At 48.2% G+C, this 15,807-nt stretch overlaps 1 long non-coding RNA gene across 1 annotated transcript in view; it reads left to right on the top strand.

Moving 5' to 3' along the window:
* The window catches only part of LOC125924928 (uncharacterized), a 9,103-nt gene extending 2,061 nt beyond the window's left edge, over window positions 1–7,042 (top strand). Inside the window, exon 3 of the long non-coding RNA XR_007458619.1 lies at window positions 6,700–7,042. This is a non-coding gene — a long non-coding RNA (uncharacterized LOC125924928). The remainder of the gene's footprint in view (window positions 1–6,699) is intronic.
* Window positions 7,043–15,807: the final 8,765 nt, after the last annotated feature.

Genomic DNA, 15,807 nt, shown 5'->3' on the forward strand with positions numbered 1-15,807 from the left:
AGAGGCAGTGAGGAGTGATGGGCAGAGGCAGTGAGGAGTGATGGGCATAGCCGATGTGCAGCCCACAGTCCCCTCCACCCCCCCCTGCAGACAGGGAGGACCTGCCCTCACTCACCTGGTGTGGAGGGCCGTCCTGAGGAGGGGTGGGGAGGGAATGACCAGGAACACGTTACCCTGGGAGGCATGTGGGCCCAGCCCCCTCAAGTCCAGCTATCTGTCTGTTGACCGCCCAGCTTAGAGAAGGCTGGCCCCTCCAGCTCCAGGCTGAAGTGACACAGCTGGGACACTGGTCTCTGACTACTGGCCTCAGGAGCACCATGCGCCCAGCAGGTCCCTTTGGGGGGGTTCTAGGGCCAGTTTTTCCCTAGGGTATTGGTGGGGCCCATTTGCTCCTGGCTTCAGCTGGGATCAGAACTCAGCCAGGGTTCCTTTTATGGCCCTCACCGTGGGCTGTCTGGAAGTGGAGCCTGGGGAGGGGAGGGGAGGGGAGGGGAGGGGAGGGGAGGGGAGGGGAGGGGATCCTAGCTCGGAGCAGATGTTGCTGGCTCACACAGTCGCTCTGCATACCATGAGGTCCCCACAGAGCCATCAGAGAAGCCAGCCGGCTGACCGGCCTCCCGCGTCGTCCCGTTGTCATGGTAATGCCCCAGTGCAGCACCAGGAATAGATGGCTTTTGAAGGGTGAGTGGGTGGAGTCTCGTAAAAGGTATGAGGAGGCTGGGGGAGGGGATTTTCCCTGAGGGATTCTGAGTGGGCACAGGATTCTCCTTTCCAGCTGTCTTGCCAGCGGTGGCCCTTCTGTTCATTCTGGAGACAAACATCTACCACCTGCATGCTGTAGTTTGCAGTGCTGGACATGATGGGGGAGCAGGGCACCAAATCCCCAGGCACATGGGGGGCATAACCAGTGCCCATTCATCCCTGGGCCCCTGACCTTTCCCAGTTAGAGGGGGGAGTGCAGGGCTCAGGGTCTGCACCTCTCACCAAGTAAACCCAGGCAAGTCCCTCAACCTTTCCAAGGCTCAGATGCCCAACCAGAGGAGAACCAGGGGGACTTAGGCAGTAAGAGATTCCAGGGAGTTGGTTTACATGGTTGTGGAGTCCCAGCTGTGGCTCAGTGAGTCTAGAATCCACAGGGCAAACCACCAGGAAGGGCAGAGTGGAACTCTCAAATACAGGCCGAAGCCATGTCCACAGGTGGGGTCTCTCCTTCCTCAGGGAAGTCACCTGATTCTGGCCTTTAAGCACATCTACAAAACGCTGTAGGGGTGCCTGGTGACTCGGTTAAGCACCCAGCTTCGGCTCAGGTCATGATCTCACAGTTCAGGAGTTCGAGCCCCACGTCGGGCTCTGCGCTGACAGCTCAGAGCCTGGAGCCTGCTTTGGATTCTGTGCCTCCCTCTTTCTCTGCCCTTCCCCCACTCACTCGCTCTCAATCTCTCTCAATAAACAAACAAAACAAACATTAAAAAAATAAAAACAAAACAAACCCTTCCCAGCAGTGCCCGGATTAGAGTTTGGCCAAGGAACTAGGGACCAGGTTGACACAAAGGCCACGGTCGCCGGTGGCTTCTCGATAGAACGGGGCTGGCAGGCTCTTTGGGAGCTTGCTGCAGGATTTACCCAAGGGGTTTCGTTTCGGCCTAATTCCAACAAGAACCGACAGCAATGGTAGCCACAGAGGACTTTGGGGAATCCTCACCAGGTGCCAGGCACCTTCTCAGCACCTCTAATCCTCACAAAGACCCTGTCTGGCACCTGAGGATCAAAAGGTACCTGCCAAAGAAGAGAGTAGGTTGCCTAACTTAGTCTAAGCCCTTCCAGGAGCCAGCAGGGGCCAGAAGGCAAAGAAAACGGTATTTTCTGCCAGGAGCACTGCCGGATGCTATGCATAGAGGCGAGGTGGGCCAGGACAGAGTTCAAGCTGAGGAGAGCTGACAAGCACTGTTGTGCATTCGCTCGTGCCCCCATCCTGCACACAGGTTGCAGGCCCCCGTCCCCTCACCCCCACCCTCCGTGCCCTCCATACTGAGGGGTCTTTAGCCTCGTGTGATGGTGGAGGACACCGAGCCCGGACGGTGGGTAAGGCCAGGGTCTGTGTGGCTGGAAGGCTCATGACCTCCCGGATACTTCACATTTTTGGAAGAGGTACCTGCTTGGGTTTGGAGCTCTTGCACTCAAGGGCTCTGAGGCTCGGTTCTGGGATAACCCTCCTGTGGATGCGTGTGCCGACCGCTCTCCAGATCTGCTCCCTGCCCACCCTGCCCTGCTCTGCACCGGGAGGCCGACCCTGCGGACTGCATCCCCCAGGCGCCTCTGGCTTCTGTGTGGGGTTGGTCAGTGGCAGACGCTGGGGGGAGACAGAGGGTGGGAAGGGAGAACAGCATACATGCTACCCCTTGACCACTCCGTGCCTGGCCATGGAATGGTAGTGGTCTATCTGTGTCTGGTCTCTGGCAGCTCCCCTTTCCGCCTGTCCTAGAGCCTCCTGGCCCCAGAGCCTCCTGGCCCCAGAGCGGAGAAGACTCCCCACAGTTAGGCTCAGGGTGCCTCGCCCTCCCTTCCTGGTCTCCCACATCTATTTACGGTCTTTTAAAGTTTAAGGAAAAAATTTTTTTACATTTATTTGTTTCTGAAAGAGAGAGAGAGAGAGAGAGAGAGAGAGATAGAGCGCGCGCACATGAGCAGGGGAGGGGCAGAGAGAGAGAGGGAGACACAGAATTAGAAGCAGGCTCTAGGCTCCGAGCTGTGAGCACAGAGCCCGACACAGGGCTTGAACTCACAAACTGAGATCATCACCTGAGCCGAGGTCGGACGCTTAACGGACTGAGCCACCCAGGCGCCCCATACTTACGGTCTTTTTATTGGACTCCAAGACAACCATTTGGCTGGAGCCCCCACGGACATGTGGGTCTGGGGTCTGGTGGGTGGGAGCCCACCTAGAGAGACGGAAGGTGTGTGACAGGAACTGAGGCAGCGGGGGAGCAGAGCCGCTCCAGCTTCTGCAGGGAAATAACCCACTTTGTGAGCCATTCAGAGGACAGACTGGTCTGCCCCCCACTTGGTGTTGCCAGCGACCGCAGAGTGCCCAAGTCGTCCTGGTTTGCCTGAGACTTTCCTGGGCTTTACACTCCATGTCCCTTGTGCTGGGACTCCCCAGTCCCAGGCAGATGGGCACAGGTGGTAGCCCAGAGCGGAGTCACCTAGGGTTGCCACACAGGGCGCTCAGCGGCTTTGCCACTCTGGGAGATGGCCAAACGTGTCCCCAGGCCCGGGCTTTGTGGGGGAGGGGAGAGCAACTTTGCCCCTGTCTCTTGGAGCCTCTTGACCCCACAGGTAGCTCGGCAGGCTCCCTCCCCTTGACCCTGCCTCGCTTTGGGGAGCTCACCGCCTGGAAATACCGCTTCCCCCAATAATTCCCTCCGAAGGCCTGGCTGGGTCTAATTGCTTGGCAGATTGCGTCCCCGGGGCCCAGCACAATTACCGAGTATTTAATAATAATTAAAACAGGAGATAAACGCTCCTCCTCCGTACCTCTCTCGCGGTGGGGTCTAGATTTCCCCAGGCACTCTTAATTGTTCTAATGTCACTGTCAGCTCACAAGCCACCTCCTCTTAAAGTCCTGGCAGGAAAGAGTAGAGTCTATATTTAATCAGCAATGCCAGGCAGGGGACTGGGGCCGCAGAGTCCTGCCTTTGTACACATCGTTCCCCTTCCCTAATTGTCCCTCGCCTCACTGACAATAAATCTGGTGCCTGCTCTCACGGGCTCAACAAACGACCTGTCGAGTATCCGTCTGTACCAGGCATCTTCCAGGAGCTGGGCAGACGGCACTCAATCAAACCAGCAGCACAGAGTAGTGGGGCCAGGGGCCACCCCGTGCCTGTCACCCTCCTTTGTCCCTAGGTGAACCAGAGCAACCAGAACAAGGTCATGTGGATAAACCTCTCCCAGGGGCTTGGGCCCTGAGGCCTGTAGGGGACTTTGAGGTGATGGTCCAACTCTGGGCCTACCCAGCCCTGGCTCTCCCGAGGTTTGAGATGTCAGGGATCACGGTCTGCTCTGAGTTAAATCAAAGCCTCTCCAATCAGACCGAGTGACACGCTAGAGCATGCCTTCTCTGGCCAGTGACAGCGCCCCACCACCAGGATTCTGTTGTCCTCAGCTGATGAGAAGCCATGAATAGGTTCTGGGCAGAGGAAGTCCATGGCTCGAATTCCTGCCATGAACCCTGCCCGGCTGGCCCGGCGTCCAACGTGCTCCTCCTGGCCGTCCCCTAGCCACACTCTTCTCTTGGCACCTTCAGGGCATCCAGTGTTCTCCTGATCTGGGGCCCGGGCCCTGCTCCTTTGGTCCATGTGGAGCGCACCCTCCCGGGGCCTGGTCAACCCTTACCCATTCTTCAGGTCTCAGATGGTTTCCCTGACCCCACCTCCCCACTCCCTCAATGTAAATTCTGTTTTCCCGCTTATATTCTCCTTCTGCACTGAACTCTTCACAGTTGTGGTGAACATCTGTAAGAAGATATTAACCAAGTAAGACAGCACGCTCCACCCCCAGGAGAGCAGCATCTAGGACTTACTGCCGTGGACCGTCTCGTTGCTTAGCGTCAGAGTCCCCATCACTGTTCGTGAGACCGAGCCCTATGTCAGGCTCCATGCTAAGCGTGGAACCTGCTTAAGATGCTGTCTCCCTCTGCCCTTCTCCCCAGCTCACGTTCTCTTGAAGAAAAAGAAAACACTTTCAGACAAAACGAGCCCAGGATCTAGCAATGGTCGTAATAGGTCTCTTGGTAATCACAGTGCTCAAGATTTGGCCTGATTCATCCTTGTGCAATCCAGACTAACTGCTTGGTACACAGCAGTCATTCTGGGTCTTCAACACGAGTGTGTGTGTGTGTGTGTGTGTGTGTGTGTGTGTGTGTGTGAGAGAGAGAGAGAGAGAGAGAGAGAGAGAAAGAAAGAGAGAGAGAGAGCGCGCGCGCGAGATCTCCAGTGTCCTCAATCCCACTTTCACTACGTGCTCCATTATTTTGCTGGAGCATATCCTATGGGAGCTTTCTGCAAAATTGTCCCATGGGAGGTACGTTTTTGGAGACCTTTCTACAAAAAGGTCTTGATTTTACCGTTATTGTGGCTACTGTTCTGAATGGGAATAGAGTTTTGGTTTGGAAACGTTTTCCCTCATATTCTTCAAGGTATTGCTGCAGAATTCTCTTTTAATGTGGTGTTAAGAAGTCTGAAGACATTCTGACATTTGGTCCTGTGTACCTGTGTATGGGGTTTGTTTTCCTCTCGAGACGTACAATCTTTATCTGTTGTTCTGGATCCTCATGATGAGGTGTAGGGAGGAGTGCGTGCAAGGGGACTTGGTAAACCCTTTAAGTCTGGAAAGCAGGTCCTTAATTTCTAGGAAGACATTTTTAAACACTTTTCTTCTCTGGCTTTGCTTTCTGGAACACCCCTATTCACAGCTTCTATTGCCTGAGAGGGTCTTTTATCTATTTCCGTCTTTGTTCTTTGCTTATTTCCTGGACATTTCCTCAAACACCAGGGCCCTGGGTGGCTCAGTTGGTGAAGCTTCTGACTTCAGCTGAGGTCATGATCTCATGCTTCATGGGTTTGAGCCCTGCATCTGGCTCTGTGCTGACAGCTCAGAGACTGGAGCCTGCTTCAGATTCCGTGTGTCCCTCTCTCTCTCTCTGCCCACCGCCCTTCCACTCGTACTCTCAAAAATAAACAGACATTTAAAAAAATTAAGAAAACTCATCTTACATTGTCCTCCCATGGAGTTTTTTGGGTCTGCATTATTTTTTCCAATTTCAAGAGCTCCTTTATTTTCTCACCTTTTCCCCTAAAAAAATAGCATCCTGTTCCACATCATGAATACAGTATCTGAGGACATTAATAATTTTTCCTAATTTTTTCCTGCTTTGTCCCAGTGATTTCATCTTGTTCCCCCCACTTGTTTTGGCCTCTGCTTTTTGTTGGAGGTTTCCCTCGGATTTTTGGTAACCTCTGGTTGTCTGCTCATGTGTAAGAGTGGGGGATAAGGAGCTGATGGGGTGTCTGAGCACAGGATAGTTTTCTGACTCAGCTTCAGTGTGGGCTGCCCTCGCAGGGCCCTTTTTTGAGGGATCCCTGAAGCTGGTCAGAGCTCGTGGAGTTTACTCTTTCCAACTCACGTCTGAGGACGAAGGTTGGGCTGCCAGCATTTGGGAGCAGAGAAGGGAAAAGAGGCAAAGCAGTTCACGTTCACATGCACCATGGCCACTTAGCACCTGGGTTTCCTTTTTCCTCTCTCAAAAATATTAAAAAACAAAGAGGCAGGCAGGCAGACAGAGTGTGAGCAGGGGAGGGGCAGGGAGACAGAGGGAGACACAGAATCGGAAGCAGGCTCCAAGCTCTGAGCTGTCAGCACAGGGTCCGACGTGGGGCTCGAACCCACGAACCATGAGATCATAACCTGAGTGAAAGTTGGATGCTTAACCGACTGAGCCACCCAGGCGCCCCCTCTGGTTTTCTAACAGCATCTCTGTCCCTAAGTGTTCAGGGGTCTTCTGGGCTAGAGATTCGGTGACTCACTGCAGTGAACAAAGCTCCAGTCTTCTGCCAGGGAGAGGGGAGGGGGCCCAGGGGTGCGAGAGAGGGTTTCCACGGAGGCTTCTGGATGACAATCATGGAATCCTCCTCCTTTCAGCCTGTTTCCACCCCACCTCTAGAAGTGCCCGGGGCCATCAACCCTGGAGTTCTCTGCAGATCCTGTGGCATACGTCCGGTTGGTTCCTGGCTTTGCCCGCTTCCGGTTAGTATCCCATGCCTCGCAGAAGGAAGTCCTACCATCCCGCCACTTCCTGGTTACAGCGATTTTTGTCTGTCCCCTCCTCTTCCTGTTCGTCTGGATTCAGAGCCTAAAAAAATTCCTTTCCTGCGGTTTTAGTGGAGATTCACGGGACAAAGATCGGAGATCTGTGCAACACCCCCTATCTTTAGGAGACAGAACATCTCAGGTGAAATATCCTCAGAACACGCTTTTACTGCCAGTCGTGTGACTTGTCCTGGTCCCTTCTCTGCTCTGGGCCTTGGAGGATCTTTTTACTCGCTCTTTGTGCATGTGGGGAGAGGAACACTGGGGCGCTCTGTGAGCCTCTCGCAGATCCCTGTTGATAAACACCGTGGCTCCTTCTAGGAGCCAAGACCACAGAGGTGTGTGGGGGAAGGGAAGGGCTGTGTGAGGAACTTTAAAAATGTGGCAGAAAGAGAGAACAGCAGGGATGGCCTGTGCTGAGGGCCGAAGTCATTTTGGAGTGTGTGAGCCAGGGGTGGGAGGTCAGCAGGTGTCGAGTAAGCTTTCTGGTTAAGGCCTCCCAGTGGGGCCAGGCCCAAGGATGGCCAAGCTGAAAAGCCCAGAGCTCAGCAAGACCAACCCCTCTGTGCCCAGGTGGGCCCACCAGGCCCACAGGGGCGGCATCTTGCTCAGATGCACTGGTGGGGCCATTGGCAGAAGGACGGTATGGGTGCAGAGCCACAGGAAACCGACCGGGAGACAGAACTAGGATTGCCGGAGGCGTATTGTGACAACATCGGCGACTGTTAGAGCAAGGAAGCAGGGGTGGACAGAGAAAACCCTAAGAGCAAGAGAGGTCTGACCAAACTTCAGTCAACTTAGCCAGGAGCTCCAGAGCAAAGGTGGCCGGTTGGAGAAGGCCGCGTCAGACAGATGTGGCAAAGCCATAGTATCTCCCAGTGCTTAGTCAGTGGTGGTGGACGGCCTGGGAAGAACGCAGCCTCAGAACAAGCGAGATGGAGGAAATTACTATTTGCAGCTGCCGGTCAATGTTCTTGCTTAAAGGGAGAGCTAGGGATACAGCTCCAAGGCTCCTGGGGTCAGTGGGGGTGTGGGGGTGGGGTGGGGTGGGAGGAAGGCAGCCACAACCCTCATTCCCTGATTACCCACCTGAGGTGGGAAGGAGGGCAAGGCTTCCCAGAGCCACACATGTTCCCATCTTCAGGACCAGGGCAGCACAAAGCAAAGGCATAAGGACCTTTCAACGAGGACACTACCTGATTGATGATCCTACTTTACACTGCCGGTCTTTCCCCTCAGACAGACCAATGCTCAAGTTCAAGAGCATTGAACCCCACAGGCGTCCTGGAAATAATAGCCAAGGAAAGGTATTTTTACAGGCCTGCTGAGGAAATGAAGCAGGACCTGGGACGGGCAGGGTCTCAAGCGATCAGTGGTCTTCGTACTAATCTCCGATGGCCAAAGTACCGAGTTGCCAGGCCCTTAATCTGTGCTCGGCCACCTGTGCATCACATACACACCATCCCACCTTTCTCACACTACCACCTGCTCGCCCGCATGGCTTGGGGGAATCCAGGAATAACCGAGCATCAGGAAGGCAGAGTCCAGATGAATTTTCAGCCCACACGGGCACTGAGCATACCCTCTGGGCTCCCTTTGCACCAGGCCCTTCGCCTGAGTAAGCCCCAGTGCTGTCCAAGGATTCCACAACCAGAAGGCAGCCCCTGGAATGATCTGGAACCTTCTGCTCTGACAGCTTGTGCACAAATACACATTCTACACGGGGGTTGGGGGGTGTCGGGGGGTCACCTACATCCTCTTCTTGAGTTTGGACACGGCAGCATGGTCCTATTCCCACTGATCACAGACAGCGCTCGGCTAGTCACGGACCCCAGTCGTCTCTTCAGTCGTGGTGGGAGGCCTTCAGAGGTACTTGGATGCCCAGTAATGGGGGGTGGGGAGGTTCTAATGTGTAGAGGTCAGGGATGCTGCTAAGCATCCTATAATACACAGGACAGGTTATTCTACCCCCTCCCCCCCCCAAATAGTCATCTAAAAAGCCGATAATGCCAAACTGTGATACCCTACTCAGGAGGATACCTGATCGACAGATCTCATTACAGCTACTATTTATTGAGCCTCTACTATATAGGAGGCACTTTACATACAGCATCTCAACCTCAACAAGCCTCTCGGTCTGCAATTAACTCCCTGTACACTGGAGAAGAGCAGATCAGGCAGAGGGAAAGCAAGCTGCTTGTGGTGTCCCCTTCGCTAAGAGCTTGGGGCACGGATTTGGAGGGAGGTAGTGTGGACGCCAAAGCCCATACCTTTGAGGCCTTTTACATGTCCTTCTAGAGAGAAGGCATTTAAAATTCTTAGATTGCTTTTGTAGTTTTTCTACAACGAACATATATTGCTTAAGGAGATAAGCAAACGATCCGAGAGAGGAGAATAAAGTCACCCATAATCCCAGCTCCAGAGAAAGTCTCCACGCGTGCCATAGTGCATAACTGTCCAGATCTGTTTTCTATTCATAGAGCTATGAAGAGCTACGTATGGATAGAAAAATAGTTTGGTATGATGGAGACCTTCCTTAGCAAGACAGGAAACCCTATGGTAAGAAAAATTGGACTGAAGCGTGCAAAATTTTGAGTAACAAGATTATTTATACAGTCAAAACACAAATAGCCTGAGAGAATGTTCATCCTTTTAATACCAATTTTACGAGCAAGAATCTTATGTAACCCATAGGAAAGATAAAAGTTAGCATCCTTAATATTCAAATGGCATACTTTCCTGTCCTGGCTCAGGAAGGTCTCCAGCACACCAGTTTGATTAGCATTTTTCTTAAGTGTCCTTCTAGTAGATTCATCATTCACATTTTTATATTTAAAATCTTTATGTTCTTACATTTGTACATTTATACCTTTAATCCACTCGGAGCTCACTTTCTTATGTGGTATGTTCTAGGAGGTCTAGAATGTTCTCTCCCAGAGAGGGGGCCAGGTACACCAGTGGCCGTCACGCCCCAGTCCTTTTCCCACTGAACTGAAACGCAGCCTTCACCAGAGAGGGAGCTTCCCAGGGTATGCAAATCAGGACAACAAAACTGTGTTAAGAGAATTTCGGGAAAAGGGAAGTCATGACCTTCATACAAGTATAAAGATGATGCACGAAATATTTTAAGTAAATAATGAGGAAACTGAGGAGATACCATAACCAGTTTGAGAAGAATTCAAAGAACACGTTTATAGATCAAAAATGTTGAAATGAGTTACACACACACACACACACACACACACACACACACACCCCACCACTACCACCACCAAAAATGTGGGGCACCTGGGTGGGGCTCAGTAGGTTAAGTGTCTGACTTGATTTCAGCTCAGGTCATGACCCCAGAGTTGTGGTATCAAATTCTGCATCAGGCTCTGCACTGAGCATGGAGCCTGCTCAAGATTCTTTCCCCACCTCTTTCTGCCCCTCCCCTGCTTATGCTTTCTAAATAAATAAATCATTTTAAAAAATGTTGGATGTGCCCATGGAGCAGAAATGTTGGTTTTTTTTTCTTTTTTGGGGTGGAGGGGGTGTGGAGGTTTCATTCATATTCCATAGTGAGAATTATTTTGTACTGTTATCAATCAGTGACAACTTAGAGTTATCAAATAGCTCCCATAGAGTCAGAATCCCACTCAGAAGGGAGGGCTATAAACACACTCTTCCATCATTTTCCACTGAGACACAATAATCGAAGTTAATCTTGAAGTTTTCCTGATTACAGAGGAAAGCCGGTCTCCTTAGTTCTGGCCTGATTAAGCACATAGGTGCATTGAGGGTGTTAATTTACCTTACAGGCCGGAAGTTTGCTTTGCTACCAAGTTCACATAAAAACTCTCAGACTGGACATTAATACCCAAGTTCTTGAGAGCTTAAGAGCTTTGAGGAGTATACAGGGGTTTGGAGAGAGAAGAAGAAATACCCTGAACGCTGTGCTCTAAGACCAAACTACTCTTATTTGCAAACCAGAAGCACATACATGGTTGTATTTGTTGGAGACCATTGCTCCCAAGGGCAGGCTCAACAGACTGGTAACTCTAGAACCAAGTAGCTAGTGCTTTCAGGGACAAATAGGCAGAAGGAATGGAGAAATGTAGGCCACACACCAGCATTTTATCTGTCAAAGCTCATGAATACACCTAACACAGCTTTTGCCATATTCCTTATAAACTTCTTGGTGGCGAAAATGAAAATATTAACAGACCCAAAGATATAGCCTCTTTGTAGTGTATAAAAATAATAAGCTTAGTAATCCATGTGTCATGCTTCTGTTTTACTTAGAAAGCATCTAGGAATCCAGGGAGTATTATTAACCTAGTAGTTAAAAGACTTCTAAGATTTTTAACATAAAACCTTGAAGTTGAAAAATCACAAAATATAAGGCCGAAATAAACCCAAGCTCATCATCATAATGAGCCTGGTTAAAAGCACGTATTTTTATTCTACTTGGGGATGTTCATCCTAAACGGATACAGGTTTACTGCTCAAAAGAGCCAACATCATTCCTACATATTTAAGATTATGAAAAATGTGAATATTCTAAACACTGATAAAAATCAAAGACCTGGCTTTTCATTAAAAATATTAGTCTCCACTTGCTAAAAATTTAAATTAGGTGAACTTGAATTATTAAAATATTTGCATGGACTTTTTAAAAGTAGCTTTGAGGTCTAATATACATATAATAAAATTCAGTATTAAGTGTATTAATGCAACGTTTTTGGTAGATTTATAGTTATACAAAAGTCACCACAGATTTTGGGACATTTCTGTCACCCCTGAAAGCCATCACTTCCATCAGCCCTAGACAACCACTAACGTATTTTTCCTCCATTGCTTTGCCTATGATGACAGTTTGTATTAATGGAATCATACAATACGGTGTCTTGTATGGGTTTTCATTTAGCATAACGACTTCTTAAGCCCATAAAGCTGTAGCATGGATCAGTACCTCATTCCTCTTTACTGCTTCTGGCATTCCATTGTGTGGATAACCACACATTGTATTATGTGCTCATCAGTTGATGGACAGCTGGGTTGTTTCAGCTTTGGGGTGATCATGAATCTACTATGAACATTCACGTAAAAGTTTTTGCATGAACAGATGATTTCCTGTCTTCTAGGTAGACACCTAGGAGAATTACTGAGTCACAGGTAACTCTGGAAAAGAGTTTGGTGTTTAAAATGGAGAATCTGCCACAGCGGCTGCACCCTTTTACTTTCCCACCAGTAACATAGGAGAGTTCCAGTATCTCCACATTATCGTCTTTTTGAATTATAGCAATTCTGGGGAGCATGAAGTGGTATCTGTGGCTTTGTTTGGCATTTCCCTAACGATTAAGGATTTTGAGCATATTTTCGTGTGTTTTTTGGCCATGTGTACACATGCTTTGGAGGAATGCTAAGTCGATTGTCCAGTTTTAACTGGGTTATCTTTTTGCTATTGAGTTGTAAGAGTTCTTTATATGTTCTGGATAGAAGTCCCTCATCAGACATATGGTTTGCAAAGATCTTTTTCTTAGTCTATGGATTACCTTTTCACCAACTTGGTTTTGTAAGGAGTGTTTTTTTTTTTTTTAAGTTTATTTTGCAGGAGTGGTGAGGAGAGAGAGAGAGAGCACGCATGCATGTGAGTGGGGGTGGGGGGAGGGGCAGAGAAAGAGGAGAGAGAGAATCCTGATCAGGCCCTGTGCTGTTAGTGCAGAGGCCGAAGCAGGGACTCAGTCACAAAGCCTGAGATTAGGACTTGAGCCGAAATCAAGAGTTGGACACTTAACTGACTAAGCCATGAAGGAGCCCCAGGAATGACATTTTAAGGATTTGCTTCTTCATTTAGCCTATTAGAAGTCTTACATTATAATGTCCTTATTTTCCCAGAATTAGGGATATTCTAATCATGAGTGCTTATCTTCAGAAGATAATTAGAAGAGAGCTCATTTACTTTAAGAGATGTTATAATCTAATTTATTAATGCCATTTGGATGTAGGGAAACATTACTACTTAGAGGTAGAAGGCTTTCTGAATTATAGACGCAGACATACAGAGAGCTTACAGCTTCAATTCTGCAATCTTAGCCATGGGTCAAGGGTAAACACAGACCCACAAACTTCTCCACTCTAGAGATTAAAGAGATGTTCTCCTTCCTGGTGAGGACAGGATTAGTAATTGAGGTCAAGATAGACAAAGACTAACAAGTCAGATTCTCAGTCTTCTCTCACCCAATAGAAAAATAGATCTCTAGAAAGTGTTGGTCAACTTACAGAGATCACTTAGTGGGGAGATCATAAAACCAAATTTCCAATCACTGTGGCCCCTAGAAGAAATTACTTAAGGGGCCACAAACCAAGAAAACAAGACACAAGATTAATAGAGAAGAAAATTAAGATTAGAAAAAGTCAGCAATGTTTTATGGCTGCTGTGACCCAAGACAGATATAGATAGGCTAACACAGCCCACAAGCAGCATTTCCTTGGTGAAGTTTAGCTGACTCTGATAGGTGCATCCATTGGGCATCCCAAGGGAAGACCTCCAAAATGTGTTTATTTTTCTATTTAATTTTTAAAAGAGAACGCTCAAGCGGTAGAGGGAAAGAGGATCTTAAGCAGGCTCTGTGCCCAGCGTGGAGGCTGACTTGGAGGGGAGATCATGACTGGAGCCTAAATCAAGAGTTGGACACTTAACTGAGCCATCCAGGCGACCCATGTTTAACTTTTTCATCTAAGTGAGGATTCTCATAAAGATGAACATGATGTTAAAATTTTCACCTAATTAATGAGGAAACCCGTGAGGTGTTACAACCTGTTCAAAAGGAATAATAAAAAAAACCCAGACATATTTGCAAAGGTTTTTCCCAAGCCTGGGGGCCAGGGGCAAAGGGGAGTGGAATCATTTTGCAGAGCCATTAACGATCCAGGACCCACAGTGGGGTAAAATAACGCCCTCAGAATCTTCATCAGATGAAGTGTGTGCCAGACTGTATGTGTGTTCCTCGGACAATAACATGCTGTTTTCTGTTTGGTTTTGTTTTTTAATTTTTGAGAGAGAGAGAGAGAGAGAGAGAGAGAGAGAGAGAGACAGAGACAGAGAGAGAGAGAGAGAGAGAGACAGTGTGCAGCAGAGGGCAGAGAGAGAGGGAGACACAGAATCCAAAGCAGGCTCCAAGCTCTGAGCTGTCAGCACAGAGCCCAACACAGGACTCAAAGCCACGAACCGTGAGATCATGACCTGAGCCAAAGTTGGATGCTTAACGGACTGAGCCCCCAGGCGCCCCACATGCTGTTTTCTTAGAGTGGCTTTGTGAGAAGTCCTAATATCTGACAGGGAAAACGCCCCAGGAGTCAGTTTTATGAACACACACTTCGAATTTGTTCATTTGAACATTTCTTCGTAAAATTTAAATCACTTGATTACATTTAAAAGTGATCTTTAGGATTCTGGTTGAAACATTATGTTCCTATCTTTAGACTCTGTTGCCTTTATGTGTTTAGATCAAGAGGTCAGGTTTCAGAGGTTATAAATTATAACTTGTTAGTCATAATTAAACATATTCCCATCCAGGGACATAATAGGTCTTGTCATTTGTTCAGGTCTGGTTTTATATCCTTAAGATTTTGTAACATTTTCCATATTGATTCTGGACCATTTTTGGCAAGTTTCTAGATATCTTATAGGTTTATTGCTACTGTGAATGGGATTTTATGTCATTTTAATTTCTAGCTTTTTGTTAATATAGGGAAATGCTATTTATTTTTGGGTACAAATGTGATGGATTTTTCACCATAACAAGTTAAAAAAACAAACCAAGATTTTCAGAGCAAAGTGTCTAGGGCTTTCTGGGTTTATAGTTATGTAATTATAGCATCTATAAATAAAGAATGGTCGCTTTTTCAAATATTTGTTCTGAGTATTTACTTTTGTGTATTATGCTTGTTAATGTTTCCCAGTCTTTATAATATATAACAGCAAGGGCTACAAGAACTTTTCATATTTTCAGATATTAAGGCCAGTTTTATTAAAACCCAGAAGTAGTTTTGATTAATCCTCTTTTACACATAATTTTTACTAGGAATTACTGCTGGTTTATGGGAAATGACATTTGGATAGCCATTAATGTAATTTTTTTTTTTTTACCTCCTTTGTCACATAATTTGTACCATTAACAGGGTAGAATTCTTGATGTCCAATTTTTACATTCTTGGGCTAAAACAGATTTGGTCATTGTCTGTAATGCTGCAGGTTCGTTCCATGGAAACAAGCTCAAAGGTGGAGATTTATGTGAAACAACAATTCTGATGATCACCCACGTCCAGAGAGCCCTGGGGGACTGGCAGCCCAAACTCTCCTTTCCAGTCCTCTGCCTTTGCCCCATCAGAGTGGTCTTGGATCGAGGCAAGGAGGCTTGCACACCTACATCCACAGGGAGGGTGTAACCTTGGACCTTGGGGATGCAGGTCTTTTCAGCCAATGTCAGTGCCCAGAGAAGGACACAGCTGAGCCTGATCATACACCAACCACCCATTAGCTCAGATGTCCATCAATGAAGGGGGCCAGAGGAGATCTGCAGGGGACATTCAGCCACCCCCTAGGAGTAACATTTTGATATGCTACCAGGTTCCTGGATTGACATTTATAGTCCTAATACAATCTAGATTTTGGTTGTATTTTAGTTAGAAATTTCAGTTTTCCGTATCTAGTGTAATCTTACTATCCAAATCTGTTTTTGGTATTTAAGGTCCTAAATGAGCTCACTCTGGAAGCAGAGTGCTAACAGAGAAAGCAGACCAAGGAGCAGACCTTGGGAGAACACGTGAAGGCCGGGCAAAGGGAAAGGATGTAATGAAGAGGCAGGGGAGAGAGGAGAGAGCTAGGACAGGGGTGTGGGGTTCCAGATGTGCCACTGGGGCTGTCATTTGATTCTCCTGAGTATTATAGGGGGA

Source organism: Panthera uncia, chromosome F2, assembly GCF_023721935.1.
Source record: "Panthera uncia isolate 11264 chromosome F2, Puncia_PCG_1.0, whole genome shotgun sequence".
Taxonomy (NCBI): domain Eukaryota; kingdom Metazoa; phylum Chordata; class Mammalia; order Carnivora; family Felidae; genus Panthera; species Panthera uncia.